The sequence below is a fragment of the Somniosus microcephalus genome, unplaced genomic scaffold (genome assembly GCF_052327205.1).
Source record: "Somniosus microcephalus isolate GS21.2 unplaced genomic scaffold, FLI_Smic_1.0 unresolved_chr3, whole genome shotgun sequence".
Taxonomy (NCBI): Eukaryota; Metazoa; Chordata; class Chondrichthyes; order Squaliformes; family Somniosidae; genus Somniosus; species Somniosus microcephalus.
The window spans coordinates 71,618,110-71,632,994 of NW_028225181.1; the positions used below are offsets into that span (position 1 = coordinate 71,618,110).

Here is a 14,885-nt window from a genome sequence, read left to right on the forward strand (position 1 = left end):
TCGATAATCGCTCCTGTGAAGCGCCTTGGGACGTTTTACTACATTGTTGTTGTTTTGTGCACCTCTTAAGTTAATATGCAGCAAATTCCTTTCTTTCCTGTGAAATTGGAAGCGGTAGAGAACCAGGAGCCAAAGTAGGCCGACAAGAGCAGGGGTGATTTGTGAGCGGGACCTGGTGTGGGATAGGATACGGGCAGCAGAGTCTTGGATAAGCTGAAGTTTGCCGAGGATGAAGGAAGGGAGGCTGCCCAGGAGAGCTTTGGAATAGCCGTGCCTGGGGGGCGACAAAGGCATGGATGGGACTTTCAGCAGCAAATGGTCTGAGGCAGGGGCGGAGGCAGGTGATGCCACAGGGGTGGAAGTAGGCGATATTCGTGATGGAGAGTAAGGGGAGAAACCCAGGGGGTGTATTGATTTCTTTGTTAGTTCAATGACAAGACATTTCACAGAATCACAGAATCACAGAAACCCCACAGTGCAGATAGAGGCCATTTCGGCCCATCGAGCCTGCACTGACACATATCCCACCCAATCCCCGTAACCCCTACACCAACACATATCTCACCCTATCCCCGTAACCCCACATATTTAATCCCCCTAACACTAAGGGTTAATTTATCATAGCCAATCAACCTAACCGGCACATCTTTGGACTGTGGGAGGAAACCGGAGCACCCGGAGGAAACCCACGCAAACACGGGGAGAATGTGCAAACTCCACACAGACAGTCACCCGAGGCCGGATTCGAACCCGGGTCCCTGGCGCTGTGAGGCAACAGTGCTAACCACTATGCATTTATGAAAGAGAATGTCTTTTAATCTGAAGCTTGTTCAACTCTTTTAACAGCATTTACAGGAGACATCATGTTGAGATCCCTCTAGAACGAAACCAAAACTAAACTGCTTGTCTCTGTCACATGCCCTCTGCTGGTCAGGCATAAGTAATCAATACATGCAAACATGCTGGTAAGGCATCATAATCAAACAGGCAAACACCATCACTATTTGCCGATATCATTACATCTCCTTTTCTTAAAACAAAAGTATTTTACTTTTAACTAACAACATGTTTTCTTTGTATTAATCTGCATTTTAACTGTAACACTTAATGAACTTACATTATCATTATCATGATCAAGGTTTTTTAACCTTGCTTTGTGTGTTCACCTGAAATATGTAAATACACTAGAACTTGAAGAAAGAATAAGATAACATTACTTCCTTCTATAACAAGAGTCCTTAAATTTGCTCAATGAGTCTCTGAGGAGGCTTCGCGTGTCTTGAGGATTTTCTGATTGATTGTCCTTGAATCTGAGTTGTTGCCTCAGATGATTGGTTCTCAGCTGTGTGATCAGGTTGTTCAACAGTATCAGTCTTTCGACCTGCTGTGTGATCAGGTTGTTCAACAGTATCAGTCTTTTGACCTGCTGTGGCTGGTCCCATGAGAAGATCTCGACGATTTCTTCTCAGAACAGCACCCTCATCTGTCTGAATGGTGTATGATCTTGGTTGAACTTCACTCAGGACAGTTCCCTTCTGAGTCCATGTGTTTGTTTTGTCTTTGAACCTTACTTGGTCACCAGTGTGGAGTTCAGGTAGGTTTTGTGTTCCTCTGTCATAGTAGTACTTTTGCTTTTCTTTCTGTTGCTCTTTGAACTTCCTCACTTTCTCCCCCTCTTCTGTTTTCAGGAGGTTCTCCGGGATGGGTAGCTTTGACCTTAGCTGACATCCCATAAGGAGTTGGGCTGGTGACATACCACACTCGAGCGGCGTTGTGCGGTATAAAAGCATGCTCTGGTAGAAGTCAGTTCCACTGTCTTTTGCCTTGTACATCAGTCTTTTCACTGTGTTTGTGGGCTCTCCTGGGTCAACAGCTCTGGACAACGTGTCTGCTGTATACATCAGCTTACCCGGTGTGTACGCAACATTCAGTTCATCATAGACTGTCTCTCCTTCGCTTTCCACAACGAGGACTCTCTTTACCAGGTTCAGTCTCTCACAGGCTTTTAAACCTATTATGGCTTGCACATCCTTTGGCACCACGATTAATGCTAGCGTGTGCTCTCTGTCCTTGTGTGTTACTTTGACAATGCATCTTCCTTTCACTGGTATATCAGTACCTGAGTATCCTGTCACTTTCACTTTTATTCCATGCATCTTTGGTCTGGGTCTAATTTTCTTAAAATCAGTCTCTGATATCACATTAACTTGTGCTCCAGTATCCAATTTAAATGGAATGTGTATGTCATTCACTTTTAGTGTCAACATCCAGTCTCTTTCTTCTTTTTTGTTTTCAGACACAACATCTACATAGAACTCCTCTATCTCGCTTTCATCTACTGTATGGACCTTGCTTTGTTGCGCTTGGTTCTTACAGCAACGGGCATAATGGTTGTTTTTGTTGCAATTATTGCATGTTTTACCATATGCTGGACACTTTCTTGGTGTATGCTGTGTACCGCATCAACTACATGACTTTCGATTGTCCCTTTCATTTTCGTTCGCTGGCCACGCCTCTTTTTTCACATAGGCGCTCTTTTTGTTAAACGCTTTGTATCCGTTCTTTCTCACTGCATCCACGTTGCAGCTACTGTCACTGAACAGCTCCTTTGCCTGCAACTTCACAGTCTCTGTAGCCCTACACAGTGCTATGGCTTTTCCCAGGTCTAGGTCTTGCTCTCTTAGCAGTCTTTCCCTTAGACCATTATTCGGAATACCACACACCAGTCTGTCATTTATCAGCGAGTCTGTCAGTCCCCCAAATTCACACGATTTGCTTCTGTTTCTCAGTTCAGTCACATACTGATCAATAGTCTCACCCATTTTCTGTACACATGTGAAAAATCTGTGCCTCTCAAACGTCACATTACATTTAGGTATGCAGTAGGCCTCAAACTGTTCCATTATTTTATCTAGCTTCATTTTGCCTCCATCAGCAGCGAATGTGAAGTTATTATACACCTCCAGCGCTTCATCACCCACGACATGTAAGAACAGTGACGCTTTCATTTTATCACTTTTCTCGTCAGCTCTGATTGCTGATAAATACAACTCCAAACGTTGTTTGAATGTCCTCCAATTTTCAGCCAGATTACCTGTCAACTGAAGAATCGCCGGTGGGAGTAAACCTTCCATTTTTCACTTCGTTAGCTATTCTCTAATGGTAAGTAACGATGTTCTCTTTTGGCTTGCTAATCTGTGGAGAGCTGATTTAACTTCAGATTTTTCCTCTTCATCTCTTTCAATCACTTCTGACACCATGTATTGATTTCTTTGTGGGTTCAATGACAAGACATTTATGAAAGAGAATGTCTTTTAATCTAAAGCTTGTTCAACTCTTTTAACAGCATTTACAGGAGACATCATGTTGAGATCCCTCTAGAACGAAACCAAAACTAAACTGCTTGTCTCTGTCACATGCCCTCTGCTGGTCAGGCATAAGTAATCAATACATGCAAACATGCTGGTAAGGCATCATAATCAAACAGGCAAACACCATCACTATTTGCCGATATCATTACAGGGGGTAGATTTTCACCTTAGCACTCAGGCGTAAAACGGGTGTTGCGGATCGGCTGCCTGTTAAATAAACCGCCCGATTTTCATTCCGTTGAATTTAATGTAGTGAAAATTGGATGACTTCTATAACAGGAAGCCTCGCCAGATTCAACCCCCAGACTGAGCCTTATGACATTTATGAACTAACAAAGCAGGTTCACTCCTAAGTTAGAAATTTCTTCCAAATCCATGGGAATCTTGAATTGTTTTTTTTATTGTTTTGAAAGCCTCTTGCATTAATATACATTTCTTTTCTTTTAAATTGGAGGTGTGAGGGAGCCAGGAGCCAAAGTAGGTCTGCAAGGGCAGGGGTGATTTGTGAGAGGGACCTGCTTTCAGCTGTGGCTCAGTGGGTAGCACCCTTGCCTCTTGAATCAGAAGGTTGTGGGGTTCAGAGTCCCCACTCCAGAAACATCAGCACAAAATCTAGGCTGACACTCCAGTGCAGTGCTGAGGGAGCGCTGCACTGTCGGAGGTGCAGTCTTTCAGATGAGACGTTAAACCGAGGCCCCGTCTGCTCTCTCAGGTGGATGTAAATAGATCCCAAGGGGGACGATTTCGAACAAGAGCAGGAGAGTTATCCCCGGTGTCCTGGCCAATATTTATCCCTCAATCAACATAACAAAAACAGATTACCTGGTCTTTATCACATTGCCCATTTGTGGGAGCTTGCTGTGCGCAAATTGGCTGCTGCATTTCCTACACTGCAACATTAACTACACTTCAAAAGTATTTCATTGGCTGCAAAGAGCTTTGGGACATCCTGAGGTCATGAAAGGTGCTATACAAATGCAAGTCTTTCTTTACTTAATCACATGTTTTTTTTAACTTGTCACAAACAAGGCTTTTCGTTCGGCCTGTTATACCGAATGTGCAACCATTCCATCCAGGGAGATCAAGACTGCCGTGCATCTTCAGCCTGGGGAGAACTGGACAAACAGGCCAGGTTGCTTTCTTCAGTGCCCAGGTGTAGTGCTTGGCAGGGCAAAAGCTCCAATGGCAGAAATTGGAACAAAAAGCATATCCTTCCATTGTACTGGTTTGTGACCAAATTTTAACCTGGTCTTATGTAGTCATGAAAATCTATAATGAATCTAAAAATGCAAAATTGGAGAATTTCCCCAGTCTTCTTTGCATTCTAAACATTGCTGATTTTAGCAAAGATGGCTATAAAACGGAGGATAGGAGTTAATGGACGTTTCATGGACTGGCAGAAAATGGGAAGTGGTGTCCTACAGGGACCACCGTTGTTCACCATATAGATATATATATATATAAATGATTTAGACTCAGAAATTGGAGATCTAGAGTCGAAATTTGTTGATTGGCACATAGGAACAGGAGGAGGCCATTCAGCCCCTCGAGCCTGTTCCACCATTCAATGAGATCATGGCTGATCTGTATCTCAACCCCCTCTACCAACCTTGTTCCCATGACCCTTAGTAACTTTGCCTAACAAAAATCGATCAATTTGATACCAAATTGGGGTGAGGTTGGGGGGGGGGCATAGAGCTAATAATGTGGGGAGCTACACCAAAACACAGGAAGATATAAACAGGCTTGCAGAATGGGCAGATAAATGGCAAATGAAATTCACTATAGCTAAGTGTGAGGTGGTTCATTTTGGTAGGTGGAATAAGGAGGCCACTTATTCCTGGGAATACAGATACAGTACGTAAATTGCTAAACAAGTAACACACCTTGATAAGGTCATAAAGAGTACAAATAAATTACTGAGGTTCATTGCTGGAGAAATTGAATAAAAAAGCAGAGATGCCAATTTATATAGAACCTCGGTTAGACCACCACTGGAGTACTGTGTACTGTTCTTGTATCCATATTACAAATAGGATACTGAAGCATTGGAAAAACTGCAGGAAAGACTTGCAAGAATGTTTCCAGAATCGAGAGCATGGGAACTATCAGCAGGCTGGGGTTCTTTTCTCTGGAGAAGTGATGACTACGAGGAGACCCGATCAAGGTCTTTCAAATTAGGAAGGGGTTCTATGGGGTGGATGTGGAGAAATTGTTTCCACTTGTGGGTCCAGAACAAGTGGGCTTAAACATAAGAGAGCCACTAACAGATCAAATAAGGAATTCAGGAGGATTATTTTGACACAGGGGCCTAGAAATTCAGTGGTGTTAGCTCCCACTTAGCGCCTAAAGAGGTCTTTTGCACCGGCGCTGTTGGTAGCCTGGAATTCAGTGTAGCGCAAATGGTGGTGTTAGCCGGTAGCGCTGCGCCGGCACCGATGACGTCATCGGTGTGCGCAGCGCCCCGGTTCCAACGCGATGCCGGCCCGACGCCCAAATTCAGTTGCCGCCGCCTCTCCCGTAGCGGGCGCAAAGAGCATTTGTAAAACAGGGCCTTGCAGCTCCGAGAGGCCGGGGCATAAAGGTGGAGGTGCGGCCGGCCACTTGGCCGCACCTTCCTCCCCGGACTCCCACACCACCCCCCCCGCGGCATTGGTCTCTGACCCCCGCGAGCCCAGCACTTCTCCGTGGTGCCGGGCTCATTTGCCAGGGGAATCCAGCGGCGATCTCACGGCTGCAGGCAGCTCCTCCTTAAGAGAAGGAGGAGGCCTGCAATACCCCAGCCTGCCGCACCGCATCGGGTGGCGCTGCGGCAGCTGGACGCCTGAAATTGACTTTCAGCGCCCCAAGCGGAGGTGGCCAAACCCTGCAATAGCGCCCGCCTCCGTCTTGGGGCGCTGCAACTGAATTTCATGCTGGCGCTACGTGAATCCGGGCGTGCGCTAACTTTCGGGCACTAAAGACCTGGCGCGGCGATAGCGAATTTCTAGGCCAGAGAGTGGTGAGAACGTGGAACTGGCTGCCACATGGAATGGTTGAAGCAGAGAGCACCGGTGCATTTAAGGTGAGGCTTGATGCATACATGAGGGAGAAGGGACTAAAGAAGGAAAGACTTGCATTTATGTAGCACCTTTCATGACCACCAGACATCTCAAAGTGCTTTACAGCCAATGAAGTACTTTTGGAGTGTCGTCACTGTTGTAATATGGCAGCCAATTTGCCTACAGCAAGCTGCCACAAACAGCAATGTGATAATGACCAGATAATCTGTTTTTGTTATGATGGCTGAGGGATAAGTATTGGCCCCAGGACACCGGAGAGAACTTCCCCTTCTCTGCTTCGAAATAGTGCCATGGGATCTTTTACATCCACCTAAGAGGGCAGACGGGACCTCAGTTTTAACGTCTCGTCTGAAAGACGGCACCTCCGACAGTGCCGCACTCCCTCAGCACTGCAAGCCTAGTTTTATGTGCTCAAATCTGGAGTGGGACTTGAACCCACAACCTTCTGACTCAGAGGCGAGTGTGCTGCCCACTGAGCCACAGCTGACACTGTAGTACAGTGCAGAATAGAGGGCTAGGGTGGGAAGGGGCAATTCGAGTGGTAGGAGGTTTGTGTGCAGTATAAACATCGGCATCGAGCAGTTGGGCCAAATGGTCTGTTTCTGTGCTGTAGATTCTATATTGACCATTGAACCAGATCTCGGTCTCCGCCTCTGGTCTTAGTATGGCCTCAGTTGTCCACCGATATAAAAGTCCTTTTGCATTAATAACAAAACAATTTGTTGCTGGAAAAAGAAACAAAGAAAGACTTGCATTACTACTACTTTGGTCTGATGGGTAAAGCTTATGATGGGATGTCTAGTTTGGCCGTCCATCCGATGGCCTCCTGAGATGCCGAGCGGAGAAATCAGGTGCCTCCCACAACAGATCTTTAGTGGGCATGTGTGATGTGTTCCATGGTCTGGGACTCATGGCCACAGTCGCACATCGGGTCGTCCCTCATCTTCCACTTGTGGAGCGGCTGGCCGCAGCGTCCATGTCCTGTGCGGATTGGGTTGAGCGCTGTCCGCTGTCTTTGAGCGAGGTCAAAGCCAGGGGCCTCTGCTGTTGAGTCAGCGATGAGGTGTCGGTTCTTTATGTTGCATGCATCCCACAAATCTGTCCATCTGGATAGTGGGTCGATACCAGCTGCATCAAAAGTGGCTGCTGTTTCCCAGAATGGCCGGTGCAACTTTCAGCGCCTTCGTGGTGGGTTTATCCAGTCTTTGTGAATGGGAAGGTCAACGTTGCTCATGATTTCTTCCATCTCATGGAGCACGGTGGCATCGTGGTGAATGGCAGGTGGGGCAATGTGGGACTGCACCGGGAGCAAGTTCAGTTGGAGTGGACTTAAGCATCCCTGACACCGCCCTCAGCGCCTTTCACCACCTCAGGATGTCTCAAAGCGCTGTACAGCCAATGAAGTATTTTGAAGTGCAGTCGCTGTTGTAATGTCGGAAACACGATTTTCACATGACTGCATATAGTGATATTTCAAGCACCAGGCAGAATGGAGATGATTTGGAAATACCTGCATCAATCATGCCTGGAGACCACACAGCTGTAAATGACTGGGATTAATTTTAAGCATATCATTTCTATTATGGAACTATCCTCCACTCACGGCATTTCATTGGAGAAATAAACTCTCTATTATCGGGAGACTTTGCTGTAGTTTCGGTCATGAGTTATGTTTCCTGTACTTTGTTAAATAGACTTTGTTTGCTGTATGCTGAGTAATAGGCTGTTTAATTCTGTTGTGACGTGTTTTAAAATATGGTTCAACCTTTTTTTATTATTCATTCATGGGATGTGGGCGTCACTGATAAGGCCGGCATTTATTGCCCATCCCTAATTGCCCTTGAGCTGTGACGTGATGATAATCCCATTGAATGTCAAGCTGAGGTGGCTAGACTCTCTCTTGTTGGAAATGGTCATTGCCTGAAACTTGTGAGTTGCGAATGTTACTAGCCACTTATCAGCCGAAGCCTGAATGCTGTCCAGGTCTTCCTGCATGTGGGCAAGGACTGCTTCATTGCCTGAGGAGTAATTGGTGTAAGACAAGCCCAAATTCAAAATTTGAAGAGTGCAACCAGATCGGATACACCCGCCCAGGGAGGGGGAGGGGGGTATTGAAAGTTTGAAGAATGCAGCCAAATTTGATGCACCTGCCCATTGAGGGGAGGTGGGTGTTGGGTTGTAGGTTTGAAGAATGCAGTCCCATTGCATGTCAAGGGGAGGTGGCTAGGCTCTCTCTCTTGTTGGAGCTGGTCATTGTCTGGCACTTGTCAATTATCAGCCCAATCCTGAATGTTGTCCAGGTCTTGCTGCAGGCGGGCAGGGACTGCTCCGTTATCTGAGGAGTAATCGGTGTACTCTTTTGATTGGGTACTTAAACAAAATGTCTGTAATTTAATAAAACTTTAAATAAAACTTAACAAATTAATTTAAAATTTGATTGTCTGGGCTGATAAATCACTCCAGTCCCTGCAGCGCCCACCAGTCGCGGAACGCCTCAAGCGTGCCGACGGACACTGCGTGCTCCATCTCCAGGGGTAGTAATTGGTGTACTCTTTTATTGGGTATGTAAACAAATTTAACTGTAAATTAAACAAACTTCAAATGAAACTTAAAATCAAATTAAAATTGTGTTGGCCGGGTTGATGATGCACTCCAGTCCCCGCAGCGCCCACCGGTCGCGGAAATACTCAAGCATGCCGGCGGACACCGCGTGCTCCATCTCCAGGGGGAGTAATCGGTGTAAGGCAAGCCCGAATTCAAAGTTTAGTTCGCATGGTTAATGTCATGGATGCACCCGCCTTGGGAGGTTGAAGGTTTGAAGAATGCAACAAAATGGGATGCAGCCGCCTCGAGAGAGGGAGGGGTTGAAGGTTTGAAGAATGCAACCAAAAGGGATGCACCCACCTCGGGAGAGGGAGGGGTTGAAGGTTTGAAGAATGCAACCAAAAGGGATGCACCCACCTCGGGAGAGGGAGGGGTTGAAGGTTTGAAGAATGCAACAAAATGGGATGCAGCCGCCTAGGGAGAGGGAGGGGTTGAAGGTTTGAAGAATGAAACCAAATCTTTTCACGCTCGCACTCACACAGAAAGAGTCGCAGGCGGCGCTCGGCCACGCGCCGGGTCCCGGTGGAGGAGTTGCCTCTGGACCGTCCGCCTTGAGCTTACAAAAGGCGCGGCCGCCGCCGCCGCTCGGCAGCTGGACTCGGCGCGGTGAGGAGCGCGGAGCAGCCGGAGGAGGGGGGGAGGCGCTGAGCGAGCGAAAAAATAAAATGGCTTCGGGCGACCAGACCAAAGGCCCGGCCCGAGGCCGCAAGGCCAGGAAGAGGAGGAGCTCAGCCCAAGGCGCGGCCGGCGGGCGGGCCCACGGTGTCGGGCCACATCCTGCAGGCGGTGGCGGCTTCCAGGGAGCGGCGCGGCCTGTCGCTGGCCGCCGTCAAGCAGGCGCTGTCGGCCCGCCGGCTACGACATGCCGCGCATCAACTGGCGGGTGAAGCAGGCGGTGCGGAGCCTGGTGACCGAGGCCTCGCTGGTGCGGACGGCCGGCCAAGAACAAGCCCAGGGGGCGGAGGAGGAAGGAGGCCGGGGGCGGTGATCCTGCTGCTGCAGCCGCCCGCCGGAGAAAGGCCGAGGAGAGGGCGGGCGGGGTCCGCCAGGCGGCGAGGCCCGTCGGGCGACCCGGGAGCCGTCGGGGGCCCCAGGTCCCCTCCAGGGGCAGGAAGCCCGGGAGCTGCCGAGACCAGAAGGCGGCAGCAGCCCCACGGGCGGCGGCCAAGACTGAAAACCCCAAACAGAAATACTACCCGTGTGAACCAAAACAACAGGCTCTTTTCAGAGACACCACACCCTTCAGATGAAAGAGGTTGTTCCAGAATTATACAATAAATATCTTTATTTTTAAATCATTGCTGCGGCCGTTTCTGTTCAACTTTCCCGATTGACATTTTGAAGATAAACCCGAGAATCTTCGAATGATCCTGGCGGTTGTCCTCCAGCTCTCGGGAGACTTTGCAACCAGCTGCAGCCGTCGTGAAGCATCTTGCAGACTAGAATGAGTTGGAGAAAAAATAGTCACAGAAATGATTGGTAGTCATTGGATTAAGAGTTGGAATTGTGTTGGTGTTTCTGCTCCATACGATCACCCATGTCGCCCTACTTTACCTCATGTTTCCAGCGTATTCTGCAGCGAGTGTCTCACTTCCTGACTCCAAGCCTTTCCACCATCTATAAGGCACAAGTCAGGAGTGTGATGGAATACTCTCCAGTGTGGACCATCGACAAGATGCACTGCAGCAACTCGCCAAGGCTTCTTCGGCAGCACCTCCCAGACCCGCGACCTCTTCCACCTAGAAGGACAAGGGCAGTAGGCGCATGGGAACACCACCACCTCCAAGTTCCCCTCCAAGTCACACATCATCCTGACTTAGAAATATATCGCCGATCCTGCATCGTCACTGGGTCAAAATCCTGGAACACCCTCCCTAACAGCCCTGTGGGAGTACCTTCACCACAAGGACTGCAGCGGTTCAAGGAGGCGGCTCACGACCTCCTCCTCAGGGGCAACTAGGGATGGGCAATGCAAGCTGGCCTTGCCAGCGATGCCGACATCCCGAGAATCTTTTTAAATACCAAATAAATTGCCTCAGCTTCAGCATTTGTGTACTATGCCATAAAGATTTCAGTAAATAGCTAATATTGCAGTGGCCTTTCTTAAACAGAAGCGATTAAGCGCATATATTTTTTTCTTAGACAATCTCTTTTGTAGTTTCTGGGACCTGTCTAACTTGTATATTATGGGGAGTTCCAGAATTGTTGTGGCTCGAATGAATGTATTTCGCATAAGACATTTACTGTGGACGTGTCACATGAGAGTATGAGATTTTATATATATATATATATATAGCTTCGGGGTTTTGCTCCAGCAAATTAAGGTTTCCCCATTCCTTGCGTGGCAGCGGCTTCTGGCAAAAAAAACTTGATAGTTGACTGTGATTTGTGCAGACTGAACATGTGGTGTGTCAAGGATCAGCCAATTGGAATAGACAATTTGGCATCCGTCATTAGGATAAAGCTGTGTATATAAAGAAGGGGTTGCGGGCTCCATTTCGATGTTGCTTTGTGTTTTTATTAACCAGTCGAGGTGGAGAAGGAATTGAAGGGCTTGCCATGCCGACTGCTGCTGCTGTTTCCACCAGTTCCACCACAGCCGGTGTCAAGGGCGCCGTCTCCAAGAAGGGCTCCAAGAAAACCGCCATGAAAATGACCAGGAGAGGGGACAGGAAGCACAGGAGGAGCAGGAAGTAGAGTTCCAGCATCTACATCTACAAGGTGCTGAAGCAGGTCCACCCCGACACCGGCATCTCCTCCAAGGCCATGAGTGTCATGAACTCGTTCCTCACCGACATCTTCGAGCGCATCGCCTGCGAGGCCTCCCGCCTGATCCATTACACCAAACACCAGACCATCTCCTCCCGGCCGGGAGATCCAGACCGCCGTCCGCCTCCTGCTGCACGGGGAACTGGCCAAGCACGCCGTCTCGGAGGGGACCAAGGCGGTCACCAAATACACCAGCTCCAAGTAGAGTCCCCCTCCCAAAATAAAACCTGCAATTAAATCACCAAACGGCTCTTTTAAGAGCCACTTCGCAAAGCCTTAAAACGGAGCTATAAAACAAAACCGAGACCCCTGAACAAATACTTCTGTTAGGCTGTATGTTAATGCAATGAATTGCCAAATTAATCGTCCGGTTCATCCATCTACATGTGGTGCGTTCTATTTATGAAAGCTGTTTTAATTCGCATTTCTTACTTTTGAGTATAAGTCCCTGAAGAGATTGGGGAATTCACGGGGAAGGGGGCAATCGGTGCTCAATAACTCCGAGAACAAGGATTTCGGTTGAAACCAAGGCTCTTCCCTGCCAGTTGAAGAATTTACTCTTGATATTGAAACCCAGGAGTACAGCGAAGATCAATGTTGCCGGACCGCCAATATTGTGGAAAAAAGCGGGTAAAATAGGAGGTCGCTCAAGCATTAATGTTCAGTGACGCCACATTTCGGTTTAGGAAGACCTTTGTTTTGTACAGGGAAGGGGAGAACTTGGAGACAAGAAATCATTGAGACCGCGACTTGGAGTAGGAGATAAGACGGACACATTTCCCCAGATCAAGAAATCTGCACAACTCGCATTTACAAATGACATTTAAGGTCGAAACACGTCCCAAGACGCTTCACGGGGGAAAGAGATGAAGAGACGCTCAAGTCTTTACAGAGAGTTGAGCTAAAGATACATGAAAAAAACATAAGATTCAGAAGAACTTAATAATAATAATAATCAACTTTATTGTCATTGTTAGTGCACAAGTGCAGTACAACGAAATGTAGGCTTGCGGCTCCCGAGAGTGTACATTTAGATTAAGACATTTAACATTCAACATTCATTTGGCTTGTAATACATAAACATAAACATAATAAAGTGCCTTGGCAGATGTGCAGGCTTTAGAGTTTATTTGTGGAGTTCAGTAGGATGACAGCCCTGGGAAAGAAGCTGTTCCTAAATCTGGTCGTTCGGGTGCGAATGCATCTGTAGCGTCTCCCAGATGGCAGGGGGGCGAACAGACTGCGGCTGGGGTGGGTAGGGTCTTTGATGGTGGTCAGTGACCTCCGTAAAGAGCGAGTGAGAATGTCTCTGGGGATATATAATCGCTCTGAGGTGATACACGCTTTGGAAAGAAGGCGACTTTGTTTTGTGTTTTGTTGGCAGGCATTTTTCAGGAGACGAGACCTTTGGCTCTGCAGCGTCTGGTTCGCCTGGTTAAATAGCGCCGGCTGCTGGAAACTCTTCATCCCCCAACACACACTCAGATAGAGAGAGAGAGAGAACAGGTCCCAGCCCCAAGCCATGGCCGACACTCTCCCTGCCAGGAACACCAGGAGGAAGACCAGGACTGCGCCCCCGGCCAGGAGACCCAGCGCCACCGTGTCCCAGCAGATCCTGGAGGCGGTGGCGGCCACCAAGGAGTGCCGGAGGCTCTCGGCTCTCAAGAAGCTGCTCTCGGGCCACGGCTACGACGTGGCCAGAAACAACTGACGGGTCCACCAGGCGGCCCGGAGCCTGGTGACCAAAGGCTCACTGCTGCAGCCCACCGGCACCGGCGCCTCGGGCTCCTTCAGGCTCAGCAAGAGGTGGGGCGACCGGGAGGAGGAGGAGAAACCCAAGAGGGAGCCCGCCGCCGCCGCCAGGGAAAGGAGGAGGAGGATGAAGCAAGGTGCGGTCAGGAAAGCGGCACCCAGGAGCAGAGGCTCGCCCGGGAAGACCAAGAAACAGGGCGCTGCCAGGAAGGGGGTGAGGAAGGCCACTGCCCGCAAACCCAAGGGCAGGAAGGCGGCCAGGGCCGAAGGGAAAGGCAAACGCCAGCGTGCAAAGCCGAGAAAGCTGGCCAAACAACCGGAGCAGGAAGCGGACCAAACCCCCGCTCAGGAGGAGACCTCCCTGTCGGAGAAAGAAAGCCAAGTTTGCTCAGAGCAAGAGGACAGCTCCTGAAGGGGAGACCAATCAGAGGATGAATACCTTCAATATCAAACGGCTCTTTTCAGAGCCACAAAAAACATTCACAAAGAGCCGGACCGGAGGGTTGGGTGTGTGAAAAAAGGAACATTGCAATTGGCCCGATGGTATATGACCAAAATCATCCTTATTGAAAAATAGAAAACCAATTATTTCCCCATTACAATACTGGAAATTATCAAAACTTCGATTGAGTTTTAATTCCTGAAGTATACCTTCCAGGAATAATATAATATATGAACCAATATTGGTTTTTAACTCCTATTTTAAAGGTGGTTAAATTGACAGCAGCAGAGCTGTGATAGATTGTAGGGCGGGAGAATCGGAAGACCAGGAGTCCTCAGCCTGGAGCCACTTTCAACAGTCCTCAGCCAGCTCCGCAACCGCAGCTTTTGCCTCAAATTGTTCATTTTGTTATATTTCTCGCTTTGAAAATGAGACTATCTGAAAATTATAAATGGTTGATATCAAATCCTGTCGTGCAGCTGATGATTGTTGCTGCAAGTATTTATTGTAATGGGCATATCGTGAAACTACAAACGTCTTTATGAACTCTTGTGGTTGCGGCGATGCCTTGTAGATAGCATTTAAATTCTGTTAGTTAGTGACACGATTTCGGTAGGTCAGTCGTCTTCGCCACTTGAATGTGTAAGAATCAACGTTGAAACAACAATAATGAGCTATTTTCACTTCCATTGTGTGCTTCCGATACACTTTTAATAGCCGAGCTGAGATTGTCTTTGTCAAGACCACCAATTTACATTTTTATAACGTAAAAAATGGATGGTATCGCAGAATACAACCTCCAAAACGCTGGGGAAATTCCTACAAAACGTGGTACTAAAATTCAGGCACCATAAACCAGGTGGCCCTACTTATAAACAAATGAAA

The 14,885-nt window shown here is 48.1% G+C and overlaps 1 pseudogene; it reads left to right on the forward strand.

Annotated features, from left to right (window-relative positions):
- Positions 1-11,564: 11,564 nt before the first annotated feature.
- Positions 11,565-12,968, forward strand: LOC147091955 (histone H2B type 1-A-like; annotated as a pseudogene).
- The last annotated feature ends 1,917 nt before the right edge of the window (positions 12,969-14,885 follow it).